Below are 16289 nucleotides of genomic sequence, written 5' to 3'. Positions count from 1 at the left end.
TGCACATATGGGTCCCCTTTCATTTAAGATTATTTTAAACAAGCAGAGCCCGATATCCAGGAAATCACTCCACTCTATTTATACACAAAGATATAAATACAAGAATAAGTAGGATACAACCATACTACAACAAGGAAAATGTTAAACCCTTTTGTTATAGAGACTTAATCTCATGCTCTTGTGCTTCAGAATGCAAACTGGTTGATACAGAGGCCCAGAAGGAATCAATCCCTTTTTCTCCTCCATTAAATCAGTTCATTGTAATTAGGGTAATATATCAGTATTATGGTAATGTCACCACATCCATTTACTAACATATTCTGAATGGAGTACCCTGTTTTACCCAATACTGCAAATCTGCCCCTTGCCACAACAGTTTTTTGTAACTCAGATGACTTCTGTTCCATCAGTCACATAGTTTAGATATTAACAGCAGAGGGATCACTGTAATCATCTAGTCTGACCCTCCTGTATAACACAGGCTGTTAAATTTCACTGAATTACCCCCTATCGAGTGCAATAAATTGTGTTTGGCTTAAGCATATCTTCCAGAAAGGCATCCAGTCTTGGTCTGAAGACATCAAGCATGGGAGAATCCACCTGTTCCCTTGGTCGTCTGTTCCAGTGGTTAATCACCATCACAGGTAAAAATGTGTGCATTATTTCTAATTTGAGTTTGTTTGGCTTCAGCTTCCAGCCACTGGTTCTTGTTATGCCTTTCTCCACTAGATTAAAGGGACCTTTAATACCTGGTATTTTCTCCCCATGAAGGTACTTAAACACTGTAATCAAGTCACCTCTCAATCTTCTTTTTGATAAATTGAGCATATTGAGCTCTTTAAGACTTTCATTGCAACGCATTTTCTCCAGCCCTGAATCATTTTTGTGGTTCTTCTCTGCACCCTCTCCAACTTGCAACATCCTTTCAAAAATGTGGACACCAGCACTGTATGCAGTAGTGAGACTGATACTGGACCAGTGCCATATACAGGGGTAAAACTGCCTCCATACTTCTACTCACAGCTCTCCCATTTATACATCAAAGGATTGCATTAGTCCTTTTCCCCCACAGCATCGGACTGAAAGGTCACATTGACTTGCTTGTCCATTATGACCCCTAAATCCTTTTCAGAATTGCTGCTTTCCAGTAAACAACCTCCCATTCTGTAGGCATGGCCTGCATTCCTTGTTCCCAGATTTTTAAATTTATTTTATTTGGCTGTATAAAAAACACATTTTGTTTGAATGTGTCCAGCTTGCCAAGTGGTTCAGATGGGTCTGTATGACTGCCCTGTTCTCATCATTTTTTACCATTCCTCCAATCTGTGTCATCTGCACATTTTATCAGCAGTGATTTTATATTTACTTCCAGATCATTGATGAAAATGCTGAATAACTTAGCGCAGGGGTGGGCAACCTTTTTGGCCCAAGGGCCACATCGGGGAATAGAAATTGTATGGCGGGCCATGAATGCTCACAAAATTGGAATTGGGGTGAGGGAGGGGGTTCAGGCTCTGGGGTGGGGCTGAGGCATTTGGGGTGCAGGGGGGTGCTCCGGGTTAGGATCAAGGGGTTTGGAGAGCGGGAGGAGGATCAGGGCTGGGGCAGAGGCGTGGGGAGAGGCTCAAGGGGTGCAGGCTCCGAACAGCACCTGCCACTGCTTCCGGGAGCCTCTTGAGGTACGTCCCTTCTCTGGCTCCTATGCAGAGGTGCGGCCAGGCAGCTCTGCACACTGCCCCATCTGCAAGCAACACCCTTGCAGCTCCCATTGGAGCAGGTAGGAGCTGGAGAGGGGCAATGCCGCGGCTTCTGGAAGCCACGTGGTGCGGCCCCGACCCAGCGCCAGAGCAGGGCTGAGCCGCCTGGTGTGTCTTGCGGGCTGGCTTAAAACGGCTTGCAGGCTGCACTCGCCCCGTAGGCCGTAGTTTGCCCACCCCTGACTTAGCGCCTAGTACTTATCCTTGAGTAACACAAGAAACACACCTGTTCAATTATGATTCCCCAATGGCGATCATTTTTTCATTTAATGTATAAAAATAGCAAAATACAATATCAATAATCATATTGTTGTGCAGTACTAAGTCTAAGTACATTAATGTACACAGTTGCCTTTATCAACCAAATGTGTAATTCCTCAAAGAATGAGATCAGGTTTGTTTGACAATGCCTATTTTCTATAAAAGCATATTGACTGGCGTTAATTGTCATAATACACTTCATGTTCTTTAGTGCTTTCCATCAAAGGAAAGACGGTTAAGATTTCATCAAGACTTGGCAGCAAGGCAGAAATATTTTCAAGCAAAATAAAGTTGCAGTTTCGAAATTTGAGTGAAAGACTGAAAATTATTCAGTTTTCAACAATTGAAAACCAATGCATTTTTGCTTTTTTTAAGCAGAGCCTGAAAATTTTTCAAAAAGTTAAAAAAAAACAGTTTCTTTGAAAATATAATACATTATTGAACAGTTCTGCATCTGAGGAATCCAAAAGTGGTATTTCTAACAATAATTAAATCTAACGACCTAGGAAAGGATTAATATCTTCTCTTTTACAAATGGAGGAAACAAAGCCAAAGGAAAGGGGAACTATTTGCCCAAATACCTGTAAAGCGAGAGTAATCACCACGGGGGTGGGGGGGGCGGCGCACGGGGAGAGGCGCACAGAGTGCCACTGTGAGTAGATTACACTAGTATTGCTGAAAGTTCTCTTGACTCAGAGTCTTTTGCTTTGGTGATAGCATTACTCTCCTTATTCTCCCAGGAAAAAAAACAACCAAACAAGGATTCTTCCAAAAAAATTTAAATGGCCCTGTATCTTTCTGAAATAATTACCTTCTTAAAAAAGAAACGCAAAAAAGGTAAACTAGTCTTGGCCAGGGTAGGACTTGGAACAGAAATAGTTTCCAAGCAGGAAACTCTTCTCAGAGTCTTTAAAGAGAAAGATGAAGGGATGGAAAAACTTTTTAACCTGCCAAATCCTTTAGTTCAAGATTTTCTGCTTCTCTGAGATGGTGGAATCAGTTATACCTATGGCTCCAGCCCTGGAAATTTTCAGGCACAGCAGAGCCCTTTGCTCATGTGGAAGCCCAGTGACTGTGGCATCTGCCCCCATAAGTACTAGAATCACATCATTTTAGGAGGAGACATGAAGATATAGAGGGGGAAATCAGTATGTAAGTCTCATTGATGGTCAATGGGAATTGGAGGCCTAATTCCCCTCTGTGCCTTTGAAAATCTCCTCCCATAGTGATCAGCAGCAACAATGAGTATTATACAGAAAAACCTAAAAGTGATCAAATTAATTGGATCTCTTCATTGTCTGCCATTTCTCTTTCCTCTTCCTAGGACTGTCTTTCAGACTGTAAATTTTCTGATCCAAGGACTGTCTCGCTAAATGCCTTGTACAGCAGTGAGAACATAGTAGGTGCTTAATAAATAACAATAATGCCGGTCTTGACACATAAATTAAGGCAGAACTATGGTATTGTATTTACCTGTAGTCTTACAATCTACCCTTATGTTCTGTTAATGATTTGAGATGCTGAGTCTCCTCTGTGCCTCCAAAAGAGATGTTTAAGTTAATCAAAGAAGATTTGGTTAAAGAGCACAATTTACTGGATCAGGCCCTAATATATTGAAAAAAACCCTCGATATTATAGCCGAGTTGTACATTTCAGGTACATTTCAGTGACATTGCCAATGATAAACCTGAAAAACCTCTTTGCCATTAGTGACCTTTGGCATATTCACAAAGCTAACGTGTCAATGAAAATGTCACTTCATTGAAAGTGAAACAGCCAGCACTTCAAAGGGAGATGATAATGTGCCAAATGCCACTTTGAGCCAGATGGGGAATTGAACCAGTGACCTTCCGAGCTAAAAGTACGCACTTTTACAGCTTCAGCCAAAGAGCCAGGCTCTCAAGAGGTGGTCGGTAAAAGATTCATATGCTCGGAGGTACAGAAAACACAATCAGTAGATTACAACAGCACAAAACAACAGGCCTGCAAATAGTTTTCTTAAAAGTAACTATCCAGTTGTGGGGTTGGCTTAGCAGGAACCAAGGTTTCAGAAAAAGGTTAAAAAGTAAAAAAATGTAAAAAACCAAAATAATCGTAGAAGAAAAACCAGATAATACCTTGTGCAAAATTTCGAGATTTTGAAGAATTCTAAATAGATAATGCACATTTCAACATTGTCATTCATAGTTTCTCCTATTTTTCCCCTTCAAGTCATAATCCTCAATTTGAAAAATCAGAACTTCCATAGCAGATAAGGCTTCAGTCTTACAACTGAGCTCTGCCTGCACGGTGCTCAGAAGCCATGTGAGATGGCCCTTACATCCATGCTGAGCTCATTACAGGATTGGAACCTAGCTGCTGTACCACATACACAATGTGGGGAATAACCAGGAGAATTTGGAAGAAATAATCATCCTGTTTTTTTCCCACAAAAACCTATAATAATAAAAACAAGGGACTATTTCTCAATAGCTTTTTCAACTGCTACCCAAATCTTTAGACTAGATCCTCAGCTGGTGTAAACCAGGTTTGCAACCCAGCTGAGGACATGGTCCTTTAAGTGTATGATAGGTATTTTTATTCATAATCTTATACAACATACTTATGAAAAAGGCAACTGAAAACTGAGACTAAAGGACGGTTTTTATGGCACAAATCCTGGATTTTCTTACTTATTTGATCAGTCCCCACGGAAGTCACACAAGGGTTTACAACACTTGGCCCTAATGTAAGGTGCAATGCTATGTTTCTATCATTGGGCCTCATCCTGCCTGCAGTCCCTAACTCAAGCAAGGAGATCTATTGAAGTCCATGAGGACTAGTAGCAGAGGACTGCAAGATCACGGCCCTTTATTTCTGTTAAAATTACTTCTTGAGAGGGGGAAGGCTGGGCAAAAGATATATTAAGGAACTTTTGCCCTTCAATTTTTCATAGCATTAATGATTTTTATACTGCAAATTTGACTCCCAAATTAATGCTGCCCTTGCAGTGCCCAGAGCCAAGTTTCACTGAGTGAATCCAATAAGAGATGTTCTTTTACTTAAAATAAATGTGCCCAATTCTCCACTTCACACCTGGGCAAAGTGGGGATCAAACACTACCACCATTCTAATTTGGTGAGACTTCCATCCCTTTCCCCAGGTGGAAGTAGCGCTGCCAACCCCAAGTGTTCAACAACCATGAGTCCGTGTCATGTTTTTACAGGACCTGGTTTAAAAGTTATGAAGTTTTAAGAACAACAAGGAGTCCGGTGGCACCTTAAAGATTAACAGATTTATTTGGGCATAAGCTTTCGTGGGTAAAAACCCCCACTTCTTCAGATGCATCAATAGTTTTAAGAAAAGTCTTTTCCTTAACCTGCCTTTCCTAACCTAAAGGGTTAATGATTTCAATCTTTTCTCTAAAAGAAAAGGAGTACGGGTGGCACCTTAGAGACCAACCAATTTATTTGAGCATGTAGCTCACGAAAGCTCAAGCTCATGTAGCTCACGCTCAAATAAATTGGTTAGTCTCTAAGGTGCCACAAGTACTCCTTTTCTTTTTGCGAATACAGACTAACACGGGTGTTACTCTGAAACCAATCTTTTCTCTATAATCTTGACTCTTAGAAACAATTTTTTAAACAGGAAAGCAGAAACTCTGATTTAATCACATAGCTCTGGGACCTGAACTTTAAGAAAAAACACCAAATATCATGGTAATGGGCATCACTGGGAACATGACAACACAAGGTGGAGTCAGCTGGGAATCAGGCCCTTAAAAGTCTCTCTTACTGCCCTTGGAGTAAAACTCCCTCCCATTCAAATTCTTCCAGCAGGCTGTCTTATAAACCCTTGTAACGGATCTCAGTGGAGTTACACGAGCATAAGAAATTGAGGTAGCCATTCAGAATCGGGTTTCAATCTTCCTCTCACTTAAGTCCCTGAGAGTTTTATTGGTCACTTCAGTGAAAGCAGGATTGGGCCTAAAAGGAGAGGAAGGAGGAGCTTCATAGTTGCTGTGACAAGGGGGGGGGGGGACGGGACCCCAAGTGATTTCACAAGAATCATGAGAGCTGAGGGTACAGCGCCCAGTTCCTCTCTCCCTTACGTGCGTGTCACTCAGGAGTAACCTCAAGGCAGCCAAAGGAAATGCCGGTAAGACCAGGGTGAGAAGAAAATCAACCCAACCCCCCCCCCCCCCCCCGCTTAAAACCTTGTATTCACTGGGCACAAAGCAGGCAGCTCCCTCGGCCCCCGCCCCCCTTGAACCCTGCAGCCTGCCCACCCAGCCCCCCAGGCACAGCAGAGGAGGGCTGTCCTCTCTCTTGCACCCGGGTCACCCGGTCTTTGCGCGGAGCCGGCTGCGCCCCATGCCCCAAGGGCCCAACTCCGCGCCTCACCTGCCTCCCCCGGCCGCGGCGGGGGACCTCGCGCCGCGCGGGAAGCGCGTGCCGTAAAGCGGAGGGCTGGGGCGAAAACTCAGCATGGCCGCAAAGCAGCTGGGGGGCGTGACCGGCGGCTGGGGTCGTCATAGCAACGCGGGCAGCGTGTCACCCTCCGCTGCTGCGCGCCCGAGGCTGTCTGACCTCTTTGGGGGGGGGGGGGGGGGGTCACGTGGGCTTTGAGCGTTGAAAAGCTCACACTGAAAAATGAGCTACGCTGGCAAGGGCCGAGCCTGTGTCAGCGTCTGCAGCCGGGCATGCAGTTTACTCTGCGTTACCCACAGAAGCCAGGGCCACAGCGTTTGCAACAGGGGCTGGCTAGCAAAGGCCCCCAAGCCTGGGAGTGTTTATCTCCGGGGTTGTAGACACACAGCTGTGAAAGCGCTGGCTTGTGTTTACACAGTGGCATCCTCAGGTTAAATGTATGGCTGAGACAGTGGGCTCACTCCCCGCCCTTTCTCTTCAAGCTCATAAAGATCACATTGGTTCTCAACTTTTCCAGACTACTGTGCCCCTTGCAGGAGCCAGATTTGTCTTGCATACCCCAAGTTTCACCTCACTTGTGTAACCCTTCTGCCCGTCAGAGTTGGCAGCAACAAGGGCCGGGTTCAATATCTAGGGGATCCATTCCAATAACACAATGCAAACCGGCTCGAGCCCCCACCCAGTGACCTGGGACCAATATATACCACCCCCGCTGGGCGCCTCCAAGAGGCAATACTTCCCCTCTCGCAAGCACAGAGTCTGAGTGTAGCAAAAGCCTTTTAATAACAGAGAGAAACAATGTGGCATTATGTTGGGGAAACACCACCAACAGGATTCATAACAAAACCCACGAGCAAAAAACCCACCCCAAGCAAATTGGGGCATGCCCTTTTCCCTTCGGTTCTTGAGTCCAGCAACCCCAAATCACCCAAAGTCCCAAAAGTCCAATGCCCCAAAAGTCTCTGTCCCTGGTCAGGGCAGCCCCAGAGTTCGAAAGTTTATCTGCAGAGCTTTACCTCCCAACCTGGGTGGAAATGGGACGGGGGTAAGAGGCACCTTACATGATCTGAAGCTGACCGCCCCATAGCTCCATAGCGGCGCTACACTCCGCCAGCCGCCCCGCGAACTCCTTCGCTCAGCTGCGCTCCGCTCCGCCAGCCGCCCCACGAACTCCTTCGCTCAGCTGCGCTCCGCTCCGCCAGCCGCCCCACGAACTCCTTCGCTCAGCTGCGCTCCGCTCCGCCAGCCGCCCCACGAACTCCTTCGCTCAGCTGCGCTCCGCTCCGCCAGCCGCCCCACGAACTCCTTCGCTCAGCTGCGCTCCGCTCCGCCAGCCGCCCCACGAACTCCTTCGCTCAGCTGCGCTCCGCTCCGCCAGCCGCCCCACGAACTCCTTCGCTCAGCTGCGCTCCGCTCCGCCAGCCGCCCCACGAACTCCTTCGCTCAGCTGCGCTCCGCTCCGCCAGCCGCCCCACGAACTCCTTCGCTCAGCTGCGCTCCGCTCCGCCAGCCGCCCCACGAACTCCTTCGCTCAGCTGCGCTCCGCTCCGCCAGCCGCCCCACGAACTCCTTCGCTCAGCTGCGCTCCGCTCTGCCAGCCGCCCCACGAACTCCTTCGCTCAGCTGCGCTCCGCTCTGCCAGCCGCCCCACGAACTCCTTCGCTCAGCTCCACGGCCCACAAGCAGCTCCTGCCATCCACAAACTGCTCCACCAGCCGGTCCGCAAGGCACTCCAGCCGGCCCGCCAACTGCTCCACAATATATCTTCAGGCTCCCCCACTACTTAACACAACACTCAGTGATTTCAGCTCTTAGGTGAATTCAGCTTGTAGTAGGGGAGCCCCAGTGCTGGTGCACTGTCAGCCCAAAATGAGCTCAGCAGCCTATAACTAGACTTCTAATGAAATCAAAATTAGCTCTGATATTCCACAGTGGAGAGAGGAGGAAGTGCAATTAGCATGTAAGGCCCTCACCAAGGGGCCCATGCCACCAAGTATTAGTACTTATCCCCAACCTCTCTCCATTCACACAGTTTTGGAACCCATGACCCTTGCCTAGCGAGTGCTACTTAGTTGATGGTGAATCCCTCCATCATAACAAAAGGTCACGTACAGTTCCAAGCACAGTTCCCATAATCAGGGTAATAACAATTTATTCTTCCTGCCCCAATAACAGAGACACTGGGACAGCAGCCAAAGTGACCATTTGGGCAGCTATGGTCTCATTCTAGGCGGGGTGGGTGTGCCTATGCAAATGAGATCGGCCCCTGAAGTTCTTTTCCACAACTTGCCACACCTCACCACCAGATGTCAGGGTGGAGCTCATCCTGACACTGCTTACACTTAGAACCTATTTGCTTACAAAATCAGACATAAAAATACAGGCGTCAAAGACCATTACTGAAAAATCGCGTACGTTCTCATTTTACCACATAATTATAAAATAAAATCAATATAAATATTGTACTTTCAGATGTCAGTGCATAATATAGAGAGCAGTATAAACAAGTCATTGTCCATATGAAATTTTAGTTTGCACTGACTTTGTTAGTGCTTTTTATGTAGCCTCTTTAAAACTAGGCAAATATCTAGATGAGTCGATGTACTCACTGGCAGACAGACATCTGCATACCTTTGTTGAGAAACAGTGGGTGAGGTAATATCTCCAGCTACACTGCCTACAGTATTGGTAAATTATTGCATTAATAAACAAAGTGAATTATTATTCAGACTTGGAGCAGGGAGACATATTTTCATCAAAACAAGGAAAATGGCTTTTCAACCGAAACAAATAGTTTGCTGAAAGTTTTGCAGGGTATTTTGGCAGAAAATTTCAACATTTTTCAATAAGAAACTGAAAGACAATTTGGTTTTAAAATACTAAAAAAGTGTTTTTCCCCTTCCTTTTCGGTGGAGTTGGTTGGGGCAGGAGAATGAAGGAGGAAGAGGAAAAGGAAAGAAAAGGGGTCGGGGATTCTGAAAATTTCTGTTCTCCAAAAAACAAAACTATGTGTTTGGGTTTTCATTTTATGGGGATTTTTTTAAAATCCACCTAAAAATAAATCAAATGAAAATATTTTGTTTTATTGTAAAATTTTATTTGTGGAAAATATAGAGCATTTTTCAACCAGTCCTATTCAGACTGGTTTTTTGCAAGTCAGAAGTTCTGTGTTTCACTTACAATAATTTAGGCTCCCTGAGTGAAATCCTGGCTCCACTGGGGAAAAAAAAAAAATCAATGGCAAAATTCCTATTGGCTTTGATGGGACCAGAATTTCACCCTCTGATTTTCTGTGCATATCGCCGAGATAAAAAGAAAGGTCTGATTTATCTCACACAAAACATCCCGCCACAGGCTAACACAACTCTTTCCCCCAAATGTGCTGGCATCTCAAGGTTTCTGTTACACCATTGACACATGCATGGTTTGATACTACCATACCTCTGGGGAAGAAAAACCAGAAGCAGCTGTTGAATGGCTCATTGGTGCCAACTGGAAAAGTTACCTGTTCACATATGCTCTGGACAGCTGTGCAAACTGTATCCAGAACAGATGCAAAGAGCAAGCAGTTATTTAAGGCGGGGAGGTGGGGTGGAGGAGGGCTCTGAAACATGCATTCTGGGAAGAAGAATCATAGAATCATAGAATATCAGGGTTGGAAGGGACCCCAGAAGGTCATCTAGTCCAACCCCCAAATCTCTCTGAACAGCTCCTTTCTCCTAAGTCACAAAGAAGAGCAAATAGGCTTGTTAGGAGGAGGTTAAATTTAAGTAAATAAATAAAGAATAGGCTACTGTCAGCACAAAGTAACCACAAAAATGTTATGAGAGTAGCACTCATTAATAAGGGCTACGTTTCCACACTGTTTGCAGAAATGAATGTCTCATTCCCATTGAAAGCAGGACCTCTCATACTGCAACATAGAGTTGGCCCTGGGTTTGCTGCTAGGAGTAATACAAAAGCGCTATGGTGATGGGCATGGTGATTTAAAATAAAAAATAAAAAAATAAGTCCCTGTCCTTAGGATCCAACAACTGAAGGGCCGGATCCTTTAACCCTTCCTCATCTGATTAAGGCCTTAATTGCACGAGCATCAAACTGAAGCCATGGACATCCCACCCCTTCCTCGGGGATGTGTCTACAATCAGTGTAGCCCCAACTTTACAGGATGTGCAATGAAAAGAGAACTTCACATCTTGGAAACACTCTAGCTATTTTGTCTGCAACAAAAACGTAACTCTGAAGCTCCAGGAGGCCACACAACACAACAGTCATTTAGGCTCAGGAAAAAAAAAAAGTATGTTATTCCAACTTCAGTTAGGAGGAAGTGAATTTCCAAAGGTTCATTCCACCCATATGCGTTTCAGTGCAGCAACTCCAAATGCTTTCCTGCAAAATGATCTATATAGGTTCTTACATATCCCTCATCATCTTAGTATCTTACTAGGAATTCATTAAGTGATGTGACTAACATCTACCATGTGTGGTCATTCTCTCTCCCACCCTCTCCCCAGAGGGAGAACAGCCTGTGCAGTGTCCAGAAGGTTATTTTATTGTTTGTTTGTTTGTTTTTTAAATAGTGCCTTGCACTTGGAAAGGAAGGTGGTGAGGTTTACGATAGCTCTTAGGTCCTGCGAAAGTTCATTCCACTCTCTGGGATCGTTCATTCCACTCTCTGGGATCGGCACCCCAGGAAACTGTGTGTGGCACAGATGAGTTTTACTCTTGTAGTAGAAAGTTCCCTCATGCTAGTGGAGCAAATTTGTCAATCATGATTCTCATCAGAGAGTTTTACACGGGTTTCTCTTGACAGTTTCATAATAAATAAGATTTATTTTAAAAAGTAGAAACCCAAACCCTACTGAGTTTCTTGTATCCTATGTCAAGTTTCAATGTCTAATCCAAAACCAGATTAGATTCTGGTTTCAACAGGCATTTAGGAATGAAGCAATGACATGGTAGGACAGAGCTGTGCAGTCACTTTATCACATAGTCAAAGATTTAGGCACATAGATCACTTTTTAAATTAACCTGCTAGGTGGTGCTATAGGACACGCTGTAAGCTATTCCTTCCATAAGAAATTACATTTTCAGTTTGATCTTTTACAAGAAAAGAAATAGATTTCTAGATAGCCTATTCCCCCATCCTCAAATCTATACATTTCTGGACAAATCCTTGCTGATGGATACTATGTATCAATTGAAATGTTGGTTCTTGTTAAAGAGTGAATTGTAAAAGTGTTTGACCTTTTGGTCATTGACTTCAGTTTCTGTTGAAGAGTTTGTTCCCTTATGTTGCTTCTTTGACTGTATGATCACCCAGATAAGGATGGTTAGTTCAGTGATTCTTTATGAGTTTGAAGTTGATCCATTGCAACAATCCATAAAGATTCCAAGCCTGATTCTCTGCTCTGTTATATGAGATTCATCCATGGAGCTGGCCTGAACCTGAACCTTGAAACCAAACATACCTGAACTTTAGTGGTGGTGTAGGGAGGGAAATTATACAATCCAGACTCAAAACCATATCGGAATTGTGGGTCTCAGGCACATCGCTACTTAAGGTAGCTCTTGTATATTTCAACAGAGTCATGAGGTTAATGCCTCCTTGCACATTTGTGCAATGTATTGTGTGAACCACTGGTAGGAGAACAGGATTAGTGGCAGGAAAGGAGATTATTCAGCCGTGGTCTACACTACAAATGTATGCTGGTATAACTACGTTGCTCTGCGGTGTGGAAAATCCACATCCCTGAGCACCACAGTTATACTCACCTAACTCCCAGTGTAGGCAGCACTACATTGATGGGAGGGCTTCTCCTTTTGACACAGCTACCACCTCTTGGGGAGGTGGAGTACCTACGCTGATGGGAGAAGCTCTCCCGTTGGTGTAGGTAGCATCTTCATTAAGCACTGCATGGGTGCAGCGGCAGAACTGTAAGTATAGATAAGTGCAAACTCTCTGGAGCAGGGACCAATTACTGCCCTGTATTTGTACAGTGCCTAGCACAACTGGGCCCCGTTTCTGACTGGTCCCTAGGCACTATTGTTGTCATAAATATAAAGGGAAGGGTAAACCTCTTTGAAATCCCTCCTGGCCAGGGGAAAGCTCCTCTCACCTGTAAAGGGTTAAGAAGCTAAAGGTAACCTCGCTGGCACCTGACCAAAATGACCAATGAGGAGACAAGATACTTTCAAAAGCTGGGAGGAGGGAGAGAAACAAAGGGTCTGTGTGTCTGTCTATATTCTGTCTTTGCCGGGGATAGACCAGAAATGGAGTCTTAGAACTTTTAGTAAGTAATCTAGCTAGGTACGTGTTAGATTATGATTTCTTTAAATGGCTGAGAAAAGAACTGTGGGGCTGAATAGAATAACTATTTCTGTGTATCTTTTTTGTAACTTAAGGTTTTGCCTAGAGGGGTTCTCTATGTTTTGAATCTAATTACCCTGTAAGGTATCTACCATCCTGATTTTACAGGGGGGATTTCTTTATTTCTATTTACTTCTATTTTTATTAAAAGTCTTCTTGTAAGAAAACTGAATGTTTTTTCATTGTTCTCAGATCCAAGGGTTTGGGTCTGTGGTCACCTATGCAAATTGGTGAGGCTTTTTATCCAACATTTCCCAGGAAAGGGGGGTGCAAGTGTTGGGAGGATTGTTCATTGTTCTTAGGATCCAAGGGTCTGGGTCTGTAGTCACCTAGGCAAATTGGTGAGGCTTTTTACCAATCCTTGTCCAGGAAGTGGGGTGCAAGGTTTTGGGAAGTATTTTGGGGGGAAAGATGTGTCCAAACAGCTCTTCCCCAGTAACCAGTATTAGTTTGGTGGTGGTAGCGGCCAATCCAAGGACAAAGAGTAGAATATTTTGTACCTTGGGGAAGTTTTGACCTAAGCTGGTAAAGATAAGCTTAGGAGGTTTTTCATGCAGGTCCCCACATCTGTACCCTAGAGTTCAGAGTGGGGGAGGAACCTTGACAACTGTAATAAACATAATTAATAATAAAAAAGAGAGCGTGGAGGAGAGGGAAAGACAAAGCAAGAGCCTAGAATAGATAAGAGGGGAAAGAGAGCAAGAGAGCAATCCCACAGCCACCAGGGGATATATGACTTGGGCTTCAGAAGTCATGATTTTAGGACAAGATTTCTCCAGTAAGAGAGAATGCCTGAAGGACAGAGAGGGAGAAAAGCCTGAGTGATGACACAGGGGTCTTCAGAGCCCAGAAGTGGATTTGGTTTGAAGACATGAGGCTCTGGAAGATTAATGGTGTCCTAGAGGCAGCAAAGAGGGATTATCTAAGGAGGATCCAGGCAAGGAGGCTGCGACTAAGTCAGACTCTAGTTTTCACTACACCGGAAGGTGCAGTCACTGGTTGAGAGCGATCCAGGCAGCTGGAACATGTTTTTTATCCTAGTGCTTTAGTAGCTCATAGCATTTACAGTTAACAGGAGGGGATAGGGTGGTGAGCATGCAGAGGAGCGTTATATGGACCATAAACAAAATACAAGATGATAGCTGATATGCTTGGACAGTACATATATTAAGGTAATGCAAAATGAGGAATAATTTTGAGAGGGTTTATCGGCAGAGGAAGGCAGGCAATACACCAAACACTAACATGATATCAGATGAGTTAGAAGAGAGAGTGCTAGCAGTTTTCAAAAGACCAGTCAGGAGAAGGTTCCATTTTCACATACTTAAACTCTTGTCCTGTTTATTCTATGTGAGGGGAAGAAAGGCTAAGCACTGACTCACTTTCCCAGTCTTGCCAATCTGCATGGGATCATGCATCCTAATGCAGCAGTGATAAGGTGGCAGGGGTTGAAAATGTGCAGAGGAGAGAGAGGGAGTGCAAAGTTATAGGTCGGTTAGGTCCCAGCAACCCCAGTAGATGAGGAGGAAGAGACATACCCATATTGGGTTTCAAAGCCCTGCCTGTTTCCCCCTGCACTAGGATGATATGGTGGCAATTCCTGATGGACCCTATCTGAGTACCTAAGCTACACTCATCACGGTAGCATCTGAAGCCTCGGAATAGGAAAAAGGTGAATTTTAACTGGTGTTAACTAACCCTGTAACAGGATGTGCTTAGTCAGGAGCTGACTCCGCACCCTGTCACTCAAATCCCCACCACTATACATAAAATTGGGACCTCACTGAAAGACAGGCAGTCGGAACAGGGTGTCAGTTAACTGAGCAGAGAGACAGCTGAGGGGCTAATTGGGTGGACATAACCCCTACCCCTTACTGGGACTATATAAGCAGATGAGGGGGCAGCCCTAAGGAGCCTGAAAGAAGGTACGATTAGCTAGGTCTGGCAGCTGCTCATAATACTGTACCCTTCCATAGAAACAAATGGGGGAAGCTATTAATTGCAAATAGCATGTAAATAGCATTCCACACTTGGCCTGCTGAAAGGATATAAATCATGGACCCTGGTGGTTAAGAACACCTGGAGTTGTAGTGGTCAGTCATTAAGATTAGAAAAGACTTTCAGGGAACCACCCCATGATAAATTGTAGAAAATGGAGACAAGGAAGTTGTAGTTTTAACCCATGTTAGCTGGTTGAAGTAACCCCCCAAATCCTCTTTGCACTAGAATTTTCCTGTGGCTCTTAATTAACAGGTTTAAAATACCTCCCTACCCCACTAAGGACTTGGCCTGAATACCAAATCCTCTGCCAGTCTCATACTGGCATTTGAGCCTCTATTTCATGAGTGAAAATGCAGCTGTAGTATCCTATGGGGAAAAGATTCCTGTCCCCTAAATGGGTGTTTCCCACATGGAGAAGTGATCTGCCCTATATTGTTTGTCATTGCTTCGGTGTGCATGCAGCTTTACAGCCACATAATAAGACAACTCCCTTGTTTGAAGAGTTCAGACAAACATAATAAAGAATGACAGTAAACAAGAGGGGTGTGGGAGAGGGACTGGGCTTACATTTGATCTCACATCAAACCTTCAAACTCCTGAGCTCCAAAAGTTGGTCAAAATGAAGTCACTCATCTCTAGTGTGTCATTACAATTTGTAGTTATGCAGGCTAAATTAATCAAACCTCAGCTTCAGGATCTAAATTAATTGCACAGATGGGCCTGTTGTAACAACCGGGCCTACAAATTTACTCTAATTGTAAACTCAACTGGTGAAAAGTGAGCAAAGATTAATGAATTATCACAATGATCTGTTATATAAAACTGTTTAAGAAAAGATGTGAGAAAACAGAAAAACTGAATTAATTTAATCAAAAAGGGTTTTCTGATACCACTCAGGGACTATGTCAAGAGTCTGACCAGTAGACAAGAGCTGCAGAAAATTGGAAATCAAGGAACCAAAACTGGTATACTAGAAATTAGGCCTAATTGGGGGACAAAATAATGAGAATGGGCTATTTTGCTCATCATTCCCTTTTTGGGATGAAACTTTGGGGGAGATCAGCAGGAGAGGGGTTTTTTTTTTTTGTTTTTTTTACCATCCCTGGGGCTGTAGTGGAAGGATGGTTGCTGTGACACTAGACTTTGATATTCCAGTGGGAACATTTGACCATCATTGCTGCCCCAGCATGGACCCCAACCTAATACGTACAAAATGCTGCTCTGTCTTCCCCTCTCTCATGTGCTCCTGTCTGGCCCCATCTTCTCCCTGTCCTATCTCCCTCTCTCTTGGCTTTTCAATGGATCCTGAAATCAACTGCTGGGCACAGCCCTAGCACGGTGAGATGAGATGGCCCATCCAGCTCACACTGAGAAGGACCTGTGAAGGAAAGGGACCTGTCCATACCAACCACATGATAGAATCACAGAGAGGCGAGCCAGTGCCCAGAGCAAGAGCTGTCATGGTTGACCTACCAGGCCAAAGCATCTGTC

The 16289-nt window shown here is 44.5% G+C and overlaps 1 protein-coding gene across 2 annotated transcripts in view; it reads right to left on the bottom strand.

Annotated features, from left to right (window-relative positions):
- TMEM177 (transmembrane protein 177) overlaps positions 1 to 6488 on the bottom strand; it is a 54686-nt gene extending 48198 nt beyond the window's left edge. Inside the window, exon 1 of one of the 2 annotated variants that reach the window (XR_012154188.2) lies at positions 6401 to 6480. The gene's annotated coding sequence lies outside the window, so the exon portion shown is untranslated. Of the gene's footprint in view, positions 1 to 6400 lie in introns of both variants that reach the window. The other variant, XM_073305036.1, reaches the window with a different exon arrangement.
- Between the last annotated feature and the right edge of the window lie 9801 nt (positions 6489 to 16289).

This window comes from Lepidochelys kempii, chromosome 11 (genome assembly GCF_965140285.1).
Source record: "Lepidochelys kempii isolate rLepKem1 chromosome 11, rLepKem1.hap1, whole genome shotgun sequence".
Taxonomy (NCBI): Eukaryota; Metazoa; Chordata; order Testudines; family Cheloniidae; genus Lepidochelys; species Lepidochelys kempii.
The sequence above is the reverse complement of the archived record's forward strand: the minus strand, read 5'-3'. Positions and strand labels throughout refer to the sequence as shown.